The following is a 20565-nucleotide window of genomic DNA, read 5'->3' on the forward strand; positions in this document are numbered from 1 at the left end:
CCCACCCAATGGCAGCACCCTGCGCTTGCCCTTACTGAGCCCCTGACACCGGCTTCAGCACCCTGACACAGAGCCATGGATCACAGCCCTTGGCTGCCACCAAGACAACTCCCAGTCCATCCAACAGCCCGGCCTTCAAATCCACTCCTCTCCACGTTAGAGAGCAGGATGTGGCGAGGGACCATGTCCAAGGCCTTGCACAAGTCCACGCAATGACATGCGCTGCCCTTCCCCCGTCCACCAACGCCGTCACTCCACCATAGAAGGCCGCCACATCGCTCAGGCACCATCTGCCCTTGGCGCAGCCACGCTGGCGGTCTCCAATCACTCCTTTCTGCTGGATGTGCCTTAACACAGCTTCCAGGAGGATCTGCTCCATCATCTGCCCACGCACAGAGCTGAGGCTCGCTGGCCTGTAGTTCCCTGGGTTTTCCTTTCTCCCTTTCTTAAAAATAGGGCTGATGTTTCTCTTTTTCCAGTCACCAGGAACTTCACAGTTTGGGACTAAATGTCTGAAACTTCAATTGCCAAAAGAGAGACGATGCTTCACAGCTCTGGACTTTAGGCACGCCCCGCTTTATCCAAATTAATGCACACTTTGACAAAACAACAACAACAACAACAACAACAAAAACTTTTCATGAAAACATCTTTTCTAAGGAACAATTCTCATTTCCCAGTTCTGTGACCCTGAAATGCATGCCAAATGTCTCTAAGAGTCAGTGTTTTATTTTATTTAACTGAGAAGCAGAATGGCTGTAAAGTGAGTATTCTAAGTGAAGCTCTGTTCTGAAAATATATCCACTTAATGCTAAAAAGATTCGGTTTCACAGAGCTGAAAACAATTATGAAGCGAATCAATTGGGAGAAGTATTTAATCAGAAAAATGTGAATGCTAAGTGGGAATTGTTGAAAAACATTTTACGTGTTGCCCCAAAACCACAATCCCACAATTGAGAAAGAAGGCAACACTGGTTAAAAAAAAGACTCTGGCTTGTGAAAGAAGTGAAGACAACTGTGAAAAATAAGAAAACCATATATAACTTAAGAAAGGGGAAACTGATAATAATGAATGAGAAGTGAGAAACTGTAGAAAACTGATAAGGAAAGCCAAGAGCTGAAGACAATGTACGCAGTGCAAACCTGAAGCTGATGAGAAGCAATTTCTCAATATAAAAGGAATAAATATAGCTCTTCTGAAGTTGTTTGTGTTAGTCTGTCTCTGGATGGAGGCACTAGAACAGTCAACAGCAATAGAGGAAGGCGGCGTTTGCCAACGTTTGTGGAGCTTTTGGCTGAGCCAGACCCTGGCAGGCCGGTCAGCGGGCGGCAGCTCTGGGCAGGCAGCTCTGAAGGCTGCCACAGCGCGGCGGGTGGGGATTTCAGCTGAAATACAGCGAATGCTAATTGACACAGACTTATGGAGAACAGGACTTGTCAGACAAAGACTCATCTTTTTTGTGAAATTACAAGTTTGATTGATAAAAATAATATTGGTGGTGTAATAGACTTAGACTTCTGCAAGGCAACTGCCTTGGTACTGTATGACATTTTGATTAAGAAACTAGAACAATACACAATCAACATGGCACATATTAAATAGATTAAAAGCTGGCGGGGTAACGTGTCTCAGAGGCAATTGCAAATGGGAACTCCTCACCCAGCAGGGGTGGATTTAGTGGAGTTCCCCAGGGGTCGGTTCTTGGCCCGATGCTATTCAACGTTTTTATCAATGATCTGAACAAATATTAAATCATCTGTAGTAAAGTTTGCTGATGACACAGAGATTGTGAGACTGGCAAATAGAGAAGAAGCCAGATCACTGATACAGAATGGCCTGGGTTGCTGGTTAAACTGGGCACGAGCAGGTTGTCAATATCGCCAAATATAGTCACACATCTTGGAATGAGAATACAGATCATGGGTCACGCATACAAGGCAGGATGCTCTGTCCTGGGAAGTGGTGGTTGTGAAACTCTGGGTGGTTTGGTAGAGTTGGGACTGCACCCTCCTCACATGTGAAGGTGCTCCATAGGCTCAGCACGCCTGGAAGAGCTGGGGGGAAATCAGATGTTCAGACGAAATTCACATGAAACTACATGCCCCTGCCTTTGGGTGCCTGTGCCAGCCAGCAGCTGGCTGCGGTGCTCAGCAGGACATTGAGAGAACGGGAGAAGAGCCATGAAGATGGTAATAAAGAGAACTGACCTTGCAGTGAGAGGCCTTGAAGGCTCAATCTAATCTGCTAGCCAAAAAGCAGGCTGTGGGGTATACGGACCACGTCTGTTTTTCCACCGAAGACTCTCCAACACAGCAGAGTCTTACTACAATCTGATGTCCAGAAGCTGAAGCTAGGTGAACTGGAAGTAGTAACGTGGCACAGTATTACTGGCATACCAGCAAAGGTAATGAACCACTGCAAGAATTCACTTGGGCACTGTGGGAATCTCCATCATTAGCAGATGTTACATCATGCTTGGTTGCTTGCTGTGATTCGAGCAGGAGAAAATCAGGGCTCAGATTATACCTGGTAGCCAGAGCAGATAATCACAACGATATCTGCAGTCCTCATAGTTCAAGCAGCTCCAAAAAGGCACTTTGAAAAGAGTTTCATCACTATTGCTGACTGCCTGTACCTGCAGGTGGGACGGAGTCCTGCTGTTCCCTTTCAGCCACGCTCCGCTGATAACAAAAGCTTCAACGTAACATTTATTCTGGAGACATGTTTGTCACACAAAATAAACAAACAAATAAGAATTCCTAGACCTGCAGTGATCTTTGGAGCCAAAAGAAGTGAATTAATGCAGCAGCTGAATTAAACCATAAAGCACAGCAGAAGCGACCTCTCTTCTTCCCCAGACTTGCCCCTTAGGAGCTCATGTGCTTTGAATTCGGTTGAGACGTGGTGACCTGATGGAACTGAGCTACTCGATGGGCCCAGGGATGCCCAGGGTCTCCAACATCAGCATTTAGAGGAGAAAAACGGTCTGAAAGTATGAGCTCTGAATTTAGGAATGGATGGGCAGCTGGAAGGTGCACCTCGTGCTGAGCAAACTCTTCCCATCTCACACCAGGGTGACTGTAGCCTCTTACTTTGCCATTTGCCGCTTTAATTGCTCTGGTTTTTCTTTCATTACTGCCCTTCTCCATCATTCTCCAAATTAACTTTTTTTTCCCCCCAAAAAATATCAAGCTTGTGTTCTTGACCGTACTCCTTTAGAAAGAAAAATTTTCTTTTTTTTTTTTTTTTTTCCTTTTTATTTTCCTTTTTTTTTTCCATTCAAGCATAACTCAGAACTGGGCTTCCTTGCAAAGCTTGGCTCTGTGTGCTCCTGTTTGAGCTCCAGCCTCCCCTGATCCCAAGGCTCTGTGCTGGGGTCAGCCTGCTCTGGCACTCCCACACCTGGCTGAGGAGCGCAGTTCTTCCTGCGTTAAGTATATGTCTAAAGTAGGGCAGATCATTCTGGGGCCAATGTTTGGGTCACAGTCACAATTCTGCACTACAGGAGAACTAAAAAGACTAATTATAAGATGCTCATCAGCACACAGCACTTAAAAAAAAAAAAGGAAAAAAGAAACTGATACAATTAAACAACAGAAAAAAGTACTGAGGAAAAGTTGAAAGGGGAGATTCACGTTGGATATAAGGAAAAAGTCTTCTACAGAGAGGGTGGTGAGGCGCTGGCACAGGTTGCCCAGAGATGCGGTGGGTGCCCCATCCCTGGAGACACCCAAGGTCAATTTGGATGGGGCCCTGAACACTGACGGAGCTGTGGGCGTCCCTGTTTGTTGCAGGGGAGTTAGACAAGATGACCTTTAAAGGTCCATTCCAACTCTAAGGATTCTATGACTCCACGATTCCACAATTCACTATCTAGCAAAGCCAATTTCTGCACAAAGAGGCTGCTGGCCAGAGACTGCTGTCACTTAAATCCCCAACCCTGAAGCAGCACACAGCACCTGGAGCCAGCAGGAGCAGCGTCTGCCCTGCGACTGAAAACCTCCGGGTGCTGCTCCCAAGAGGATTGTGAGGACTTCAGAGCCCACACCCTGCACATACCACAGCACGGCGATAAGCATGGCCATGGGATCCCGACAGAGAGCCCAACCTTGCTTCACTTCATCGAGGCTCCGAGAACCCCGAAGAACAGGTGGAAACAGGCAGCTCGCAGAACAGTCAGTCGAGGTTCTTTATCCACGCTGCAGTAACAACGCAGAGGAGGAGGGGAGGAGAACCTGCTCCTGGAGCCCAGCACAGCTGCTTGGCCCTCGTCCTGCCTGCATGAGCCCCCTGCCTGCTGCCCAGCCCTGGGGAAGGGGCAGGAAGAAGGAGGCATCTCTTGCCTTCCCGGGCTAACCCGCAGCTTCCCCACTGCTAAACGAAGAGAGCAGCTTCAGTTTGCTCCAACGGCCTATGTGCCAACATCAAACATGTTTTACAACTGACCTGCAAAGAATGTGTGTCACTGAAGAGGATATGTAGCTCTGGAGAACATAAAACACAGCTGTGCTGTTTAATTGTATCTCATCCACCCGATCGGAATAACAGGCAAAGATGATCTCGGGGAGATAACTCCACCGAGTGCGTTAGGAACGGCTCCGCTACCTTCGCCAGTGGAAGATTCTTATAAATTCACTCCTCCTGCCATCCTTTTGCAAAGGGTCAGGAGATGCACTGACAATAGCAGCATGCAAATATTTCAGAACTTGGCCACACGCTGAGCAAACACTCTGGATAGCTTCACGAGTAGATTAAAATGCCAGATCAGCGAGCAGTGGTGCACTTTAAATACGCTCACTAATTTATTAAGTTTATTCTTAGCAAGCTTGCAGACTTCAGAAAGTTAAATTTCTCAGTGACAAATGGCTTGGATGCTGGGCAGCCAGAGCGTGCATGCTGCAGTCAGATGGCCCTGGAGAAGGCAAAGCAGAGGAGCAGATACCACCGAGCATTCTGTACGGGTGAAAGTTCCCAACGGAAGGGCCTGCATGGGCTTATTGTCAAGTCTGCTCTACAAAGAGCTCAAAACCAGGGCTCTTGGCACACCCTACTCCTCTCCAAAGAACTGCTGCCTCCCACTCTGGGCTTAGACATCCCTTATCTCCTTCTCTAGGCCTGGCTGTGTGCTGCGGGTGAGCTGCTGGGTGCACCAGACCTTGGGGCACCCTTTGTGTCCCGGCTGCACCAGCAGTCCCTTGTGTTCCAGGAATGACTCCAGTTGTCCCAGAGGGTCACCTCCTGCACCAAGGGCTGCACCAGCCTCGTGGAAGTGTCTCTAGTGGGACACAGCAATTACCAGAACCTCCAGCTGGCAGCCCCACACCACTGCTGTCTCAGCTCTCTGCAGCCCTGCAAACCTGGGGCAGGGTCTGAAGTAGCAGGGTTTCCCTAGGAGGAAGCCAAGGCCAACACTGCTCATAGAGATATTTATTTTTAGGATCCTTGTTCAGCTTGAACTAAGAAGTGTGTTTGCAAACCCTTCTGAGAGGCTGTGTGTCTGACTTTCACTGTCACACTTCCCTGAATACAAAGTGTGATGGCTCTGGGCCAACATGGAGACACAGCCCATCACTCAGCAGCAATGTCCAAGCCCTGGGACCCCGGTAGGAGTGCAGTGACACCAGGTGATACATGGACATGAGACCACGCCTGGCAGGGGATCCTGAGGCAGCTGCACACAGCAGTTGTGCACCTCCTTCACTGCTAAAGAGAGGAGGAAATGGTTTTGCTGCAGGAAAGCAGCAGAGCAGGAAGGGGACACTCTCAGCTCCAGGATCCCCGGTTGCTCTGCGTGGCTGGACAGCAGAGCACAGCAGGACACAGGCTGGGGCCACCTGATGGATCTACCTTAGAGAAACAGCAAGGAGCAACAGTATGAGGATGAGCAAGCAACGGCGCGAAGGGTTTGTCAAACTCGAACAGCACCCAAAGGACCAATTCTGGTGTTTGAACCCCGCTTAGCAGCTGGCATTCAGTGAGCCTTTCTGGACCAGACACACACCCCAGGCAATGGGGCAGCCTCCAGGGACGGAGCAGTTTGTCAGCACTGAACCCGGGGCTCCAAGCAGCACGCCGGCACAGCTCCTCGCACGGTGATGACAGCCGCTGGTGGAGATGCCTACGTGCTGTTTGTGGAGCAGAAATGAGACGCTGCGAGTTTTCCAGGGACAGAACGCAGCGGGGCCCTTTGAGCTGGGGCTCACAGCTCCGCGAGGCTGTTTCACAGCCTTTGCCACATCTCTGGGGAGTTATTATTCATCGTCTTGCTTCAGAATGGAGTCGAGCCTCCTCTGCTAGTGCTGCGAGCAAAAAGACTTTCCCAGGAACGTTTCCTAAGCAGAGACCAAATCCCACACAGCACTGCAAGCCTCCAACAACTGCACACGCTGTTATTGTTATTTGCACTGCACAACGAGCTGCCGGACCCATGGCACGACGTGCTGCCGCGGGTGGTTAAACAAACTCCATGTGCCCCATCCGGCAGCTGGCTGGCCGATGTCAAGAGCCCTGCGAAATGACCTGCTCTGACAGCACTTCTCCTGGTGATCCACTTTGATTTACGGCCTTCGCCTGCTGTGCAGATAGGGAACAACACGCACAGATACACCGAGGCTGGATCTGCATCCAACTGTATCCATGTGCTCCCTTCAGCTCCTTCATCCCCACATCCCTCTGCACTGCAGCCAGTTCTCTAGGAGCACCTTGAATCAGATTCCTATAGTGAGATGCTCAGCCCAGCTTCCTGATGCTTTGCTCTTCCTCAGCTGCAGTTTTCACTACTAAAAATGCAGGAAAGCTGCAAAACTCTGTCAGTCTGGGAGTAATGCATTGCAGTGTGCTGTGGGAATGCTGCCAGCCATGGCTCAGAGACTCATCCTAAGAGCAGAGATGCCCCTCTGGTAAGGTTGTACCAGACTGCCATTTCAACAGGCCACAGCCTCTGTACTTTCTTCCCCACCACTGGCTACAGCAGCACATGGAGTGGAATGGCCCTGGGAGGCTTGAAGTACAATGGAAGGCTAAATCTGGCTCTGCTGTTAATGGGACTGGTGGAGCATAAGAAGAGAAGCTTATGGGGTGAGCGATGCCCACAGGGCCACAGAGTACCCCTTTGTCTCCAGAGCAGAGCCAGAGCCTCTGTGCATTTCCAATGGTGAGAAACCTCCCTGGCTGCATGCTGAATGCTGGGCAGAGCAGTGGGAGCCCATGAGGGTCAGTGCAGAGCTGAGCAGGGCCCACACCTGCCCCAGGGCTCCGGGCACCATCCCAGAGCAGCCCTGGGGAGAAAGACCAGAGCAGGCTGGCCATGGGGTGCCCACAGCTGTCACAGCCTCCTGATGAGGTCAGCAGCCAGGAAGGCCCTGGGGACAGCTGATAAGCCTTCAGTGTCTGCTGCAGTGCTGCCCGTGTGAGCTGGGTGTATTTTTGGCTTGAGGTTGGGTCATAAATCAATATGAGTCAGAAAATGCAGTTAAGGCAGAGCCACGTCCCCTGTCCTCGGGCCTTCTGCAGTCGAAGGCCAACAGCACCGAACTGCTGGCTGCTGTTTGCCCAGGACATGGGCACGATGGACACAGGCAGGTCCCGGGTGCAGGGATATGGCAGCTGAACCAACCTGCCTGGGCAGTGGGATGGGCTGCCTCTGCCTCAAAGTAAAGGTGCTTCTACAGCAGACACAGAGCACAGAGGAAGGCTATGGCTTGTTGACTTGCCAAGGAAATCACCCTGGATCACCTCAGGCAAAAAAAATATGAATTTGCCTCCTGTCCCCTTCCAGAAATGTCCCTCATGGAACTAACTCACCACAGCAGTGCTATTGTGAGTCTGCAGAACAGCAGCACGTCACACAGAGGAGTCAGATACCATGCCCTGATGTGCTCCTCTCCCTGCTCCCCAGCTATAATCTTACTGCTCCTCTCCAGTCCTCCCACACAGGGATAAAAGAATCTGCACCCAATGCACCCGCCAGCTCCCAGGACTGGCATGAGTCTTTCAGAAGAAATCTCCTCTCCCATAGATCTGCTTTTCCATGGTCCCTGTGATGATGCAGAAAAGATGCATTTTGGGGACTTACAAAATGACAGCCTTATCTGTGCAGTGCCCACAGTGTAGGAGCCAGGCAGGGGCTGGAGGAGTCCATAGTGGAGGAACAGGGGGACAGGCAGGCTCTGGTGATGGGTGCAAGGCTCTCAATGCTGCAGCACAGCTGAGCTGTGGGCCGCAGGAGCAGGGAGCACTGAGCTGACACTGTGTGCCATGTCCCCAGCCCCTGCTGACCCAAAAGCTCAGCCAAAGCAGCCGGGCTCTGGTTTGGCACGTGGCACTGAGATGACCTGGCAGTGTGGTAACCTGCCCTGGTACCTGACAGGGTCTCCTGACTGGCTCCCAAGCTGCTGTTGAGCACCTCCACCAGGGCCTGATATGTAGCTGCCACCCCTCTGCTGATGCAGCCCAGGGTACCACTGGCCCTGCAGGCTCCAAGCTCACACTGCTGGCTCATGTCAGATTTTTGTCCACCAGAGCTCCCAAGTCTTCTCTGCAGAGCTGCTCTCAAGAAGTTCTTCTCCCAGCCTGCACACATAACTGGGATTGCCCCAACCCAACTGCAACACTTGGCCTTGTTGAACCTCATTAGGTTCATGTGGGCCCACTTTTCAAGCCTGTCCAGGTCCCTCTGGATGGCATCCCTTCCTTCTGTTGTATCAACTGCACCACTCATCTTGGTGTCATCAACTAACTTTGCTCCTCTCCAATAACAAGTGAGAAGGCCAAGAAATAAAACAGGTACATTCCGGGAATGCTGCAGCAGCAAACACTGCATGAATCACGTCAGGCAGTGTCTTCTTCCCAAAAGATGTGCCTGTCCCCCTGGGAAAGCAGCCCTGGAGCACAGCCCCAGGGAGGAGGACAGGCCCTGCAGCAGGACAGGTGCCCATGGAGTGGGGGAGCAGGGTAAGCACCAGGAAGAGGGAGGCTGTGCTTCTACCACGGCTCACAAAGAGCCACACAGCGTTCCCCGGCCCCTTTCCCTGCCCTCCCTCTGTCAACAACTTCAGCTGCGAGCCCACCCTCACCATGAGACCACCCCTGCTCCATCCCGCCCGGGCATCAAGAGCTCCGTCACACTCTTGGCACAGGGCACTGCTCCTGCCACAACCCATCAGCCGGTACTGAACTGTCCCTGCCACAGGAGCCTGCATGCCAGCATGCCCAGTGCGGCCACATACAAAACAGAATGGCCAAAGAAAAGCATCAACAGGACAAGGTCACAGGAAGAGGCACAGTTCAGTAGGAGGGCTGGACATGGCACTGCAGCCTGGAGAGCAAATGCAGCACAAAGGTTTGGGATTATCAGTGTGGTCATCAGGGGATGCCTACACAACAGGAGGGATGCTGGAAAACGGAAACAGGTTCAGAGAGACAAAGAGAATGGGGCTGGCCTCCCGTTCACCCCATTATTTGCAGCTCTGCGGCCACCAGCACAGCGCTGCAGATAGGTTGGGGCACCAGGGGACACCTTTATTTGGAGACATGGGGCTGCACGGCCCCACGAGATGGGAAGGAGTGGGAAAGAGATGGGGGTGAGCATGAGAGGCTCATCCTTCCCACCTCGTGGGGCCGTGCCAGCCCAGTGAGGTCCCTGCTGGTTTCCTCTTGGCTGTCAGGCTGTGAGCACGCTGCAGAGCCGTGCCAGGCTTTTACCGTGCACAGCGGGATGGGGTCGGCCTCCAGCCCCAGCTGCCATAAAACGGGAAATAAGGGAATTGGAGCAAGACCGCAGCGACCACCGAGCAGCTGCCACTGAAGGGCTGGGGCATCTCCTCCTTCGAGTCAGAGGTGCATCGCTCCACGCTGCCGCAGCACGAGCATGCACGGACCACGAGAGGAGAAGGATCGGCACCGGGAGGAGGAGGAGGAGGAGGCGGCTCAGTCTCACCGGGCCCTGCCCTCCCCAAACGCCCGCAGGGAGCAGGGCAGCCCCGCCGTGCCCCGCAGCAGCCGGCGCAGCCCCCGCTCACAGCGCTGCGCAGTTTTCTGCTCGTTACAAGTTTTATGAAAAGTTGTTGGCAAAAATGCACGTTTTCTTTGGCTGCATTTTGCACGGATCTGGCAAAAATGTAACGTTAGTGTCTCCCCTTGAGAGAATTTTATTGAGTGGAACAAAGTCGGATATTTTTAGCTACCCATTGTTAGCTGAAGAACAAAGCCATAACTAAGATATTTTGTCTCTTACACTGAAATGGGACTATCAGACAAATCCATGTACAGTCATATGTGGCTGCCCATTCAGATGGAGCAGAAAAGAGAAACTATTTTTAGCTCGATGCTCCACAAAACACCCGCACAGCTCCTCCCTGTGCGTGGACCAGCCCGGGGCAGAGCACTGCAGAAGGGGCAGTGGGGCCTTTTGCCACCCCTCGGGTCGCTTGACAAGTGACATTTGCAGGAGAGATCACGTCATACCCTTCTAAAACAAATTTCTTTCATACATTTTTCTCCTATTTTTATTCCTTATAGGCAGAGTTGGGCTTTACTCATAGGCATCAGGGAAAAGACGACCAGGATGCAGACGGCTTGCAGCAGAGCAGTGGCTGTAACACAGCACAGAAGCCCTGACACTCAGCCCTTTCCCCAACATCTGATCCCCTAAGAGCGATGGGGCCTGTGGGCAGTGCTGCAGGGAGTGGAGAGATGGGCACGGCACAGGGATGGATGGGAACAGTGCAACGAGGGCACAGTGCAGCACGGGCACAGCAAGGGATGGATACAGGGCACAGATAAATGGACAGCACAGGGATGGACGCAGTGCAGGGGTGGAGACCACGCAGAGATGGCACAGCACAGGATGGGCACAGCATAGAGATGGGCACAGTGCAAGGATGGATGAGCACAGTGCAACAAGGGCAAAGTGCAGGATGGGCATAGCACAGGGATGGATGAGCACAGTGCAGGACAGGCAGAGAACAGGGATGGATGGGGCCACAGTGCGGGGAGGGTACAGTATAGGATTATCACAGCGAAGGGATGGATGGGCACAGCACAGGGACGGCCAAAATGCAGGGATGGGCACAGCACAGGGATGCTTGTGGAGGGACACAGCAGGGCACAGGGCAGGGATGGGCACAGCATGGGGATGGAAAAAGTGCAGGGACAGGCATAGCGCAAGGAAGGATGGGTACCGTGCAGGGGTGGATGGGCACAGCACAGCAAGAGCAAAGTGCAGGGATGGGCAGAGCAAAAGGATGGATGGATACAGCACAGGGATGGACACAGCATGGGGATGGATGGATACAGCACAGCTGGACAGCCCTGCTGCGCTCTGCACAGCCCTGCTGTGCTGGGACCCTGCCTGCTGCCAAGGCAGCTCCCAAAAGCATTAACCCTGCAGCAGCAGGAACCCCGTGCAAGGACAGCAAACCTCCCCGGAGGTTTGCAAACAAACGAGACGAACCGTTTATGTCAGGACGCATTTTGCAATGCATTCATTTAAAAAGAAACAACACGATCCATAAACGCCCCGGATTTTGAAGCGTGAGCGATGCCGGGAGCTTTTACTAAACAGTTCTGCGGGTTGCACTGGTGAGTCACGGTGAATTGGCACTAAGCTGTCGGTGCAGCCGGCCTGACCCTGCGCGCAGCCGCCCCGCCGAAGCAGGAGCACGAGGAGCGGGAGCCGGGAGGGATGTAGCGAACCCTTCCGAGCAGCTTCCAAACGGCCGCCGGGCACTCACGTGGCCCTTCCCCATCATCCTCCCTTTGCAAAGCCGCATCCTCTCCTCGCCGTGCAGCGGAGCGGGGCTGCCAGGTGCGCGCGGCCCCACCGCCCGACAGCCCCCGAGAAGCAGCGGGAGCGCGCCCCGCGGGGCGGGAGTGCCGTGTGTCGGCCGAACTGCGAGCGAGCGGCCGGAGAGCGGAAAGACGTGGAGTAGGAAACGCAAATTACCTGCGAACTTTTCAGCTGAGCTACAGTGTCCGGGAGGAGATGCGGCTTTTGGGGGTCCTCGCTTCCTCCGCGGGTTAGGGCCGCTTTTATCAGGGAGCAGTGATTGTTTTTATAAACTCGCAGAGCACAGTAAGAACCGGTTTAAAATAGAGTGAAAGGAACCGGTGCGGATGGAATTAGACAAACTCTGCGAGCCGCTTTTCCAAAAATAAATTAACTTCTTGCAGCCCGCGGTGCGGAGCGGGGAGGCCGGGGCTGCGGGGGGGGCTCACCTTGCCCGGCGCTGCCCGGGGGGCGGGGAGGGGCCGGGAGCGGACAGCCCGGGGCGGTGCGAGCTGCCCGGTCCCGCTCCGCGCCCCGCGGACGACCTCGGCCCCAACCCCGAGCGCCGTGGGACCCGCAGCGCCCCCCGGCTGCGCGGAGCGGCCCGGGAGCCCCGAGCCCCAGCCCGGCAGCGCGGCTTCGACCCGAGCCCGGCAAGAGTTAAGGAGGAGGAGGAGCCTCCGCCGCCCGGGCTCGGGGAGCAGCGAGAGCCGGGAGCTGCCGCCTGCCCCGCGGGCTTCGCCGCCTCCACCTGCCCCTCTGCCCGCCGCGCTGCTCTCGGGACGGCTGCGGGGCCGGCGCTCGTCCCCGGAGCGAGAGCCGCCCGATCCCATCCCCGCTTCCCCGAGGAAAAGCAGTGCTCGAGGCGGCTCCCGGCCCCATCGAACCGCACAGCACCCCGAGCTAGAAAGGACGGGCGGGGATCACCGAGTGCAGCTCCGATGGCTGAGAGCGGTGTCCCAGCGCTCAGTTCCGGCACCGGGCCGTGCCCTCCGTCCTGTGGGGCACGACCTTCCCCTGACCCCCCACCCCGCCCTGACGCGGCTCCGTGCCGTTCCCTCGGGTCCTGTCGCCGTCCCCAGGCTCAGCGTCCCCGCAGCCCCGCACCCCGCAGAATCCCACGTCCGCGGGAGCTCCCGGCTGTGGCCGAGGGGCACCGAAGGCGGTTTTGGGAGGAGCACTGCAGAGGAACGGGGTGCTGGCAGGCCTTGCTGCCCTATGCTCCAAGGGTGCAGCCTCACCTCGGGAATGGAACTGCTCTTTATCACAATCTTTGCATCAGCAGGTCCTAAAGCACTTGATTTCTCCAGGTGAAGAACCAGCAGCTGCCAGGCGCCCCTTACCTTCAGCTTCCCTTCAAAGCCCCCAGAACTCACTTTCCCACTTTTTCCTGGGCTCAGGCTTGCCTCAGCCGTCCTACAGGGCTGAGCTGGCACAGCTGCCCCACGGCAGCATCCATTCCCAACCCGAAGTCACACTTTAACCTCAGCTGTCAGCTGGAGGCTGCGTGCAGAGAGCATCTTTCCTCAGCAGCCCTCCTCACCGGCACTGAGCTGTGTTTCCTGAACATGGGAGCAGCCCAAGCAGCAGATTCTCTGCTCAGGCTGCATTTCCCCCAAGCCCCGAGCCCGCAGTCCCCCCAGGATCCCTGCCTATGCCCCCCCAGCCACCCCATGTATCCTCTCCCAGCAGCTTCCTCCCCTGAGATGAAGAGCAGGAAGGTGTCCCCCACCCTCACACTGTGTGCCACCGCTGCTGGGGATGGCAGTGCCTGCAGTTCTCCACTCAAAACTTTACCCATCCAAAAAAAATACCACTCTGTTTCTTTTTTTTTCTTTTCTCCCTTGGAGAACCCCCCCACAGATGTGTTTGTGTGGAGCCAGCAGCCCCTGTTCCATCCTTTCCAGGGCAGGCAGGATGCTGCTCCCCTCTGCAGGGAAAATCCTTTTCTTCTATTTATTTACATCTGGCTCGCTGTAAATTCACCCGTCTGTGAACCTGCAGCTCACACTAACAAATGGTGCTAAACCTTTTGGAGTGTGCAGCAGCCGCTGGCGGGCGGACATACACTGTGGGGAGATCTCCTCCCTCCTACAAGTCCTCATCTCCAACCAGGTTCATCCATATGGCATCGGGCAAGTGCAGCATTCTGCTCTGTGGCCAAAGATACCATCAGCCTTCTAAGCAGCAGGGGCACACGGCTGAGCCACGTTCCACTTGCTGTCCACTGGGAAGCCCAAGCCCATTTCTGCAGAGCCCCAGTGTGTCCCGGTGCCAGGGCTGCTCCTCCACAGGTGCACAAGGGTTCCTCCCTGGGAGATCCACCCCAGGTTTGGATGAGGCAGAACCAGAGCTCGGAAAGGGTCCTTTGGGAGTGGGAGGCTTTGGGGAGGGAAGCAAAGGGAAATGAGCATTTCAGAGCTGACAGGTTGGTGTTTCCGTACAAACTGGTGGTGGAGTAGCTGCAGTGATTTAGGCTGTTATCATTAGGGCTCAGGGTTAACAGACCACGCTGAGCAGTGGAACAACATCTTCTCAAAGTTTTGTTGCACTGCTGCATTGCTACGGGGGCCACCGGGCAGTCGCTGGAAGCTCTCTGCACCACAAGGTCTCCTTTGCAACCAGCTCTCAGGCAGGGTGAGATGAGAACGGGACAAGGAGGGAAGGAGAGGCTGCAGTGGCTGCGGATCCATCCCACGGCAGCCGCAGCACACGGCCACACATCTCCACCCCCGGCCTCCCTTCAGCAGCATGCTGAGTTTATTTTAGCCAGGGAGATGGAGGACGGAGAGCCGGAGGATCAGAGAGCTGCGGGGTGCGGGGGGGTGAGGGGGGCCGCGCCTTCAGCACGTGTGACATGCGCCTGGTGTCACCGAGCACAGGGCTGTGTGCGGCGTGATATACGAGCTGCGGGCGGCGGGCTGCAGCTGGAGGAGCTCGGGAGGTCCCTCCGCGGGCACGTGGGCGGGCAGACCCCACGCTGGCTGCTGGACGGAGCCGCTGGGATGCAGCCAGCAGCCGTGCAGAGCGCTTTTTTATCGCCTTTCTCATCCTGGGTTGCTAGAAGGGTTAAACACCTCCGCTGCCAATCTGGTACACCAGGATTCCTGCCCCATCCTTGCCTCACACATTGCAGATGCACGATGCACGCACCCACATTCCTTCACTGCCTGGTGCTGGCAGCCCGCTGCAGGTCCCGCACGGGGCTCACAGCGCATGGCACGTCCCAGAGGTGGGGAATCACCCCAAACCTGCTGGAGAAGGAACAGCCCAACGCGCTCACCCTGGTGGAATAAAAGCCATGCAGAGCTGTGAGCTGAGGAGCACAGCAGCCACCTGCGGTCCCTGAGCAAGGAGATGTGGTGCCTCCTGCCCAAAAGGTACCTGTGTGCCTGTGGGGTGCAGGCAGGGTGCCCAGGCAGCACCCGGATGCTTCCATGGCTCAGCACTGGTGCAGGCAGCCTTGTGTTGCTCTGAGTGTGTTTCAGCCTTGTGTGTGCAGGGAGGGCGATGGTTTCAGATGCAGAAAGGGCTGATTTGCACCAATCTGGTGCATTACACTCATGGCTATGTGTGTGCAGAGCTCTGCAGCAAGGTGGGCCAGGGCACGGTGCCACCCTGCTTCAAGCTAAGCCCCTCCATCAACCAGCACAGGGAGACTGGACAAAAAATCCACACTGGAGCTGTTCCTGTGCTGCTGTGCCCTTCTGCTGTCCCACACAGAGCCCAGCCCCTGGGAAGGCTCCTGTGATCCTGGGGGTGGTGGGCACAGCCTGCCCCTGAGGTACTCCAAACAAGGCAAACAAAAGCAGGAAGGAATGGAAATGCCACGTCAGTGGCTGTGGAGCACCAAGCTGCTGTGCAAAGGACGGTTCAGCAGCCCTGGGTCACCAATGTAGGCAACTTTAGCAGCTCCAGCTGCCATGATGCAAAAGGCAAGCTCCTGGTGTCAGGTGGATACGAGGATTGGAGACAGGAACACCTGTCCAGGGGCAGCTGGAGGGCTGAATGCAGCAGCCATGCTCTAAGCACATGCAGCAGGCTCCCCACCTTGTGCTCTGCCCCTTCCTGGGGCTACAGGCACACCAAGGGAGCAGCAGCCATCCAGCCAGCCCTAGGGGTGCCCTCCTGCCCTGAGATGCTCAGCCACCTCCTGTGCTGATGGCACCCATGCACACATGGACACGAGGGACGTGGAGCCCCGGTGCTGCCATCCCCTGCACCACACCGGAGCTGCTGGCAGCTGAAGGGACCCCACTGCTCAGCCTCAGAGCAGGGCTCAGGATCGGGGTGCAGGCAGTGCAGATGCAGCCAGAGATGCGCTCCCCACACTATTCTTAGGAAGGGTAAAGTTTATACAAGAAATTTAAGCTTTAAACCCAGGCACCATAAATAGTCTATTTTTCAAGGGCTGCAAGTCAGTTGTAGGCCGGCAGCCAGAGCCAAAATTTGGCAGCTGTCTTTGTTTAATGATTAATTAAAATGAGGTAACAAAACGAGACGTATCTATTAACGAGGGTATTTGCAGCGTCAGGAGACGATTCCAAATGGCTGATTTTTTTCCCCTTTTAATCTCCAAACCTCTCGTCAGGAAAACAAGCTCTTCCTCAGCAGCGGTGGGCAGGGCTGTGCCGTGGCCCCTCACCCTGGGAGCGGGAGTGGAGGGCGTGCAGGCACGGCTTTATCTTTATGGTCCTCTGCCTTTAAACAACGCGAACCCTCCGCAGAAAGATTTTTCCAGCTTAGAGATTTTATTAGAACGTCAAGTAAACTTCAATGGAGAGAACCCCTGGCTGTGATGGAGGAGGGAGGGGGGAGGTCTGCACGTCGCTCCGGCCCTTTGCCCAGCATGGGGTGGTGGGTGCTGCAGAACAGGGACGGAAACAGGAGTGCTGGAGGCAAAGGGGCACTTTCCATACTCTCTGCTGGAAAAACGGGGTCCAATCCACATCCCCACACTTCTCTGAGGGAGCAGCTCATGCTTTGGGTCAGCTGTCAGCACTATCCAGCCCAGGCCCCTCAGGGAGACGTCCCCAGAGCATCAGGATGGGGAAGGCGCTCTGTCCCCAGCCATCACCCAGTGCTGGGATGTTCCTGAGCTCTGAACACCCCGTGGAGCACACGGCCACCTCAGGTGGGGTGCCTGTGGCCACAGGAGGGTTAATACATACAGGGGGGTCTGGAGGCAGCTCTGGGGGGTGTGCGGAGCAGGTTCACCCTCCCCGGGGCTCCAAAGGCCTCACCACATGGGAAAGCACCCAAGTATGAGGAAAAGGGAAAAACATCCCAAAATAGTTTAGTCTTGTTTTCTGCACTGAGACGCCCAGACAGGGTGGGAGTTCTGGTTGTGTCTGAGCTAAAAATTACAGTAAATAGCGAAGTGGCTGCAAAGCCCCACGTTCTGGATAAGAAGGACACGTGCAAACGCTGCCCGTCAGCGAGAGGACATTCTGGAGGTGAAGGCCCATAAATAACCGAGGGGGGATGGAGCTGTGTGAGGGGTGAGCCCCAAGCGCCTGCTGCAGTTTGTCCTCTGCCCAGCCAGGCACTGAGGGGCTGGCAGTGAGGGGAAGATGTGGGGACTGCTGAGAGCACAGCCAGGACCCTGTGACCCCACAGCCATGGCCAGGACCCTGTGTCGTCATACACATGGCCAGGACCCTGCGTCCCCATAAACACGGGCAGGACCCCGTGACTCCATAGCCGTGGCCAGGACACAGTGTCCCCACATCCAAGGGCAGGACCCCAGTATCCCTGCATCCACGGCCAGAACTCTGTAACCCCTATATAGCCATGGGCAGGACCCTGTGACTTCATAGCCGTGGCCAGGACCCCGTGTCCTCATACCCACGGGCAGGCCCTTAAGACTCCATACCCACTGACGGGACCCTGCTGTCCCCAGCCACACGAAGACCGAGGGTCGAAGAGCAGCCCGGCAGCAGGGAGGTGCTGCCTCCGCCCGCCGCTCGGAGCCGCTCCTGGCTGAGCCACTTTCTCCGCACCGGCCCCCAGCCGCCGGTGAGACGCTGCGTGAATCCCGAGGTTACGGGGCTGACTGCCGACCCTCCAGGAGCCCAGAAGCGCTGCGGTCGGCCCGGGCACGGCGCTGCGAGCAGCGGAGGCGCGGTGCCGGCCGCCACCTGTGGCCGGGCCTCGGCAGTGCAGCAGCGGGCGGCGGGACACGGCTGCGCTGCTCGTCCCGTGGCCAGTCGGGGAGCGGGGATGGAGGCTGTGGGGCGGGAGGGCGCTCAGCGCTCACAGTTTGAGTGCTGCAGAAAAGCTCTGGGAACAGAAGTGCGGCTTTGTTGGTTCTTGGCGCTGAGAATCAATCATAGAGTCATAGAATCGCTCAGGTTGGAAAACATCTTAAAACTCATTGATTCCAACCACGACCTACCCAAACTACCTAACAACCCGCCACTAAATCCTGTCCCTGAGCACCACATCCCAACGGTTTTTAAACACATCCAGGGATGGTGACTCAACCACCTCCCTGGGCAGACGTTGCAGTGCTGAACAACGCTTTCTGTAAAGTTTTTCCTGATATCCAACCTAAACTGGCTCAGCTTGAGGCCATTTCCCCTCGTCCTGTCACCAGTGAGCAGAGACCAGCCCTGCTCTGCTGCAAGCACCTTTCAGATACTGGAAGAGAGCAGTAAGGTCTCCCCTCAGCCTCCTTTTCCCCAGACCGAACAGCCCCGGTTCCTCCAGTCTCTCCCCATAGGCCACATTCTCCAAGCCCTTCACAGCCTTGTTGCCCTTCTCTGGACCTGCTCCAGCACCTCCATGTCCTTTCTGCACCGAGGTGCCAAAACTGAACACAGCACTCGAGGTGAGGCCTCACCAGTGCTGAGCACAGGGCAGGGTGACTTCCCCGGTCCTGCTCACCACAACATTCCTGATCCAAGTCAGGATGCCGTTGGCCTTCTTGGCCACCTGGGCACACTGCTGACTCACATTCAGCCCACTGTCCATCAGTACACCAAGCTCCCTTTCCATCAGGCAGCTTTCCAGCCCTCTTCCCCAAGCCTGTACGGCTGCCTGGGGTTGTTGTGACCAAAATGCATTAATTAAATTAAATTAAATTAATTAAAATGTTTAAGCTCAGTCTGCAGGCAGAATCGTGGCCCTGCTTCCCAGAAGCACACACTGGCAGTGATGTGGTCCTGTGGTTGGACATCAGCCTGGTCTTTGAGACCTGGTTGTGCTGTGAAGCCTGCAGCCCCAGGCAGTTCATGCAGGCTGCTTACCGTGGTGGGAAGGTGTTTCTCCACACAGCCTGCTGCTCTGCCCTGGCCCCAGAAGCACACTGAGCCTTACCTGCCTTTGAGACCTGGCCCTGTGGAGCCCCTTGGTCTGGTTTCAGCTTGGTGAGGCTCAGGCCTGGGGCTGGAAGGAAGCTGGTCGCTTAAGTGCTGTCTCTGTGCAGTGTGATCAGACCCAGATCACTTCTCTGGTGGGACAAAACCAACCTCCTGGGTCATGCAGTAAGAAGTGCAGACGTGTCAGGAGAAGGGAAAAGCAGAGCACAGCTATAAATCCTCCTAATTCAGAGGCAGGGGCTGCTCTCTGTGTGCCTGCAACTTGCCACATCCTGCAGCTGTCGGGGAGAAGCTGATGGAGAGGCTGGGCCAGGGAGCCCGGAAGGGGTGGGCTGCCAAGGCTGGTATGAAGCAGGCCCAAAGTCTGCAAGGAACAAGGAGGAGGGAGGAGGAGGAGGGAGTGGCGAGGCTGAAGCTGAGCCTGCCTTCATGCTGTGCCCATGTGCTCTTGTATCTCTAGGCTTTTCTTAGCATATATCCCAGTGTGAAATTCCTGTTTTCAGCCTGATTTCTGCTGTCTGGCTGTCTGAAGGCTCACTTGACTCAAAGTCAGTGACAAATTGATGCTAAATAATGCTGGCTGTGTTTTCGTGTGTCATGGACAGAGGACAAAGAGTAAATTACAGGGAAAGGACCTTATTCCTCCTTGAAACAGCAGGAATTGATTCAATTTACACTTTAATAGACAGAATTGAAAATAATCAAGAGCACCTGCTGCTGAGTGCAGAATGTTTGCTCACCCCTCGCTGAAAGAGCAAAACCCAACATCCTTGTGGCAGGGTGACTGGGACAGAGAGATTTGCCTCTGCAGGGGCTCAGATCCACCCCCACATCTGCTGCCAAAAATAGGGCCCAGGGTCTGCATGAGATTACAGATAAGAAATGTAAACTTCCTTAATGAAGCTCCCCAGGCTGTACCTTGCTATTCACTTGTGCTTCTTAAGATCACTCTAAATTCAGGCATTTCCGTGGCCCAAGGGATATTTTCCTCTTTCTTCACTACTTGTCTACATTTTCTCCTATGTATTTTCTATCTCTTTGAAGATTTCACCAGCTAAGGCAGCTCCTGTGATGCCCAGTTCCACTTTGTGGGACTCTCCTACAAGTATTTTCATTATTAGTGAGAAACAAGTGCTTTTCAGCAAAATGCCACCAATCTGAGGGATAAACCACCTGAAAGTTGAGCTCTTGGGGTAACCCCTTCAATTACCTCAATCCAAATATCGTATTTGATTTCCATGGCAAAATCAGCAATGCCAAATTGATCTCTCCTTTTGGATTCCCTGGATGTCAGGAAATCAGGGAAGAAAAAAAAGGAAAAAAAAAAAAATGTAGAACTCCTGGGCTGAGATAAAACTATTTACTAAGAGAAAAGTAAAAGGAAAGTAGTTATGACTATGTATATAAGTGTGTATGTGAATGCATAAAACAAGTGATGCACAAGCAATGCTCACCACCTCCCCTGAGCAGCAGCA

General features: G+C 54.8%; 1 protein-coding gene across 3 annotated transcripts in view; it reads right to left on the bottom strand.

Annotated features, from left to right (window-relative positions):
- Positions 1-12193, bottom strand: part of MYOCD (myocardin) — a 224920-nt gene extending 212727 nt beyond the window's left edge. For 2 of the 3 annotated variants that reach the window (XM_048965341.1, XM_048965335.1), the window contains exon 1: positions 11946-12192. The gene's annotated coding sequence lies outside the window, so the exon portion shown is untranslated. Of the gene's footprint in view, positions 1-11945 lie in introns of all 3 variants that reach the window. The other variant, XM_048965336.1, reaches the window with a different exon arrangement.
- Positions 12194-20565: the final 8372 nt, after the last annotated feature.

This window comes from Lagopus muta, chromosome 18, assembly GCF_023343835.1.
Source record: "Lagopus muta isolate bLagMut1 chromosome 18, bLagMut1 primary, whole genome shotgun sequence".
NCBI classification, from domain to species: domain Eukaryota; kingdom Metazoa; phylum Chordata; class Aves; order Galliformes; family Phasianidae; genus Lagopus; species Lagopus muta.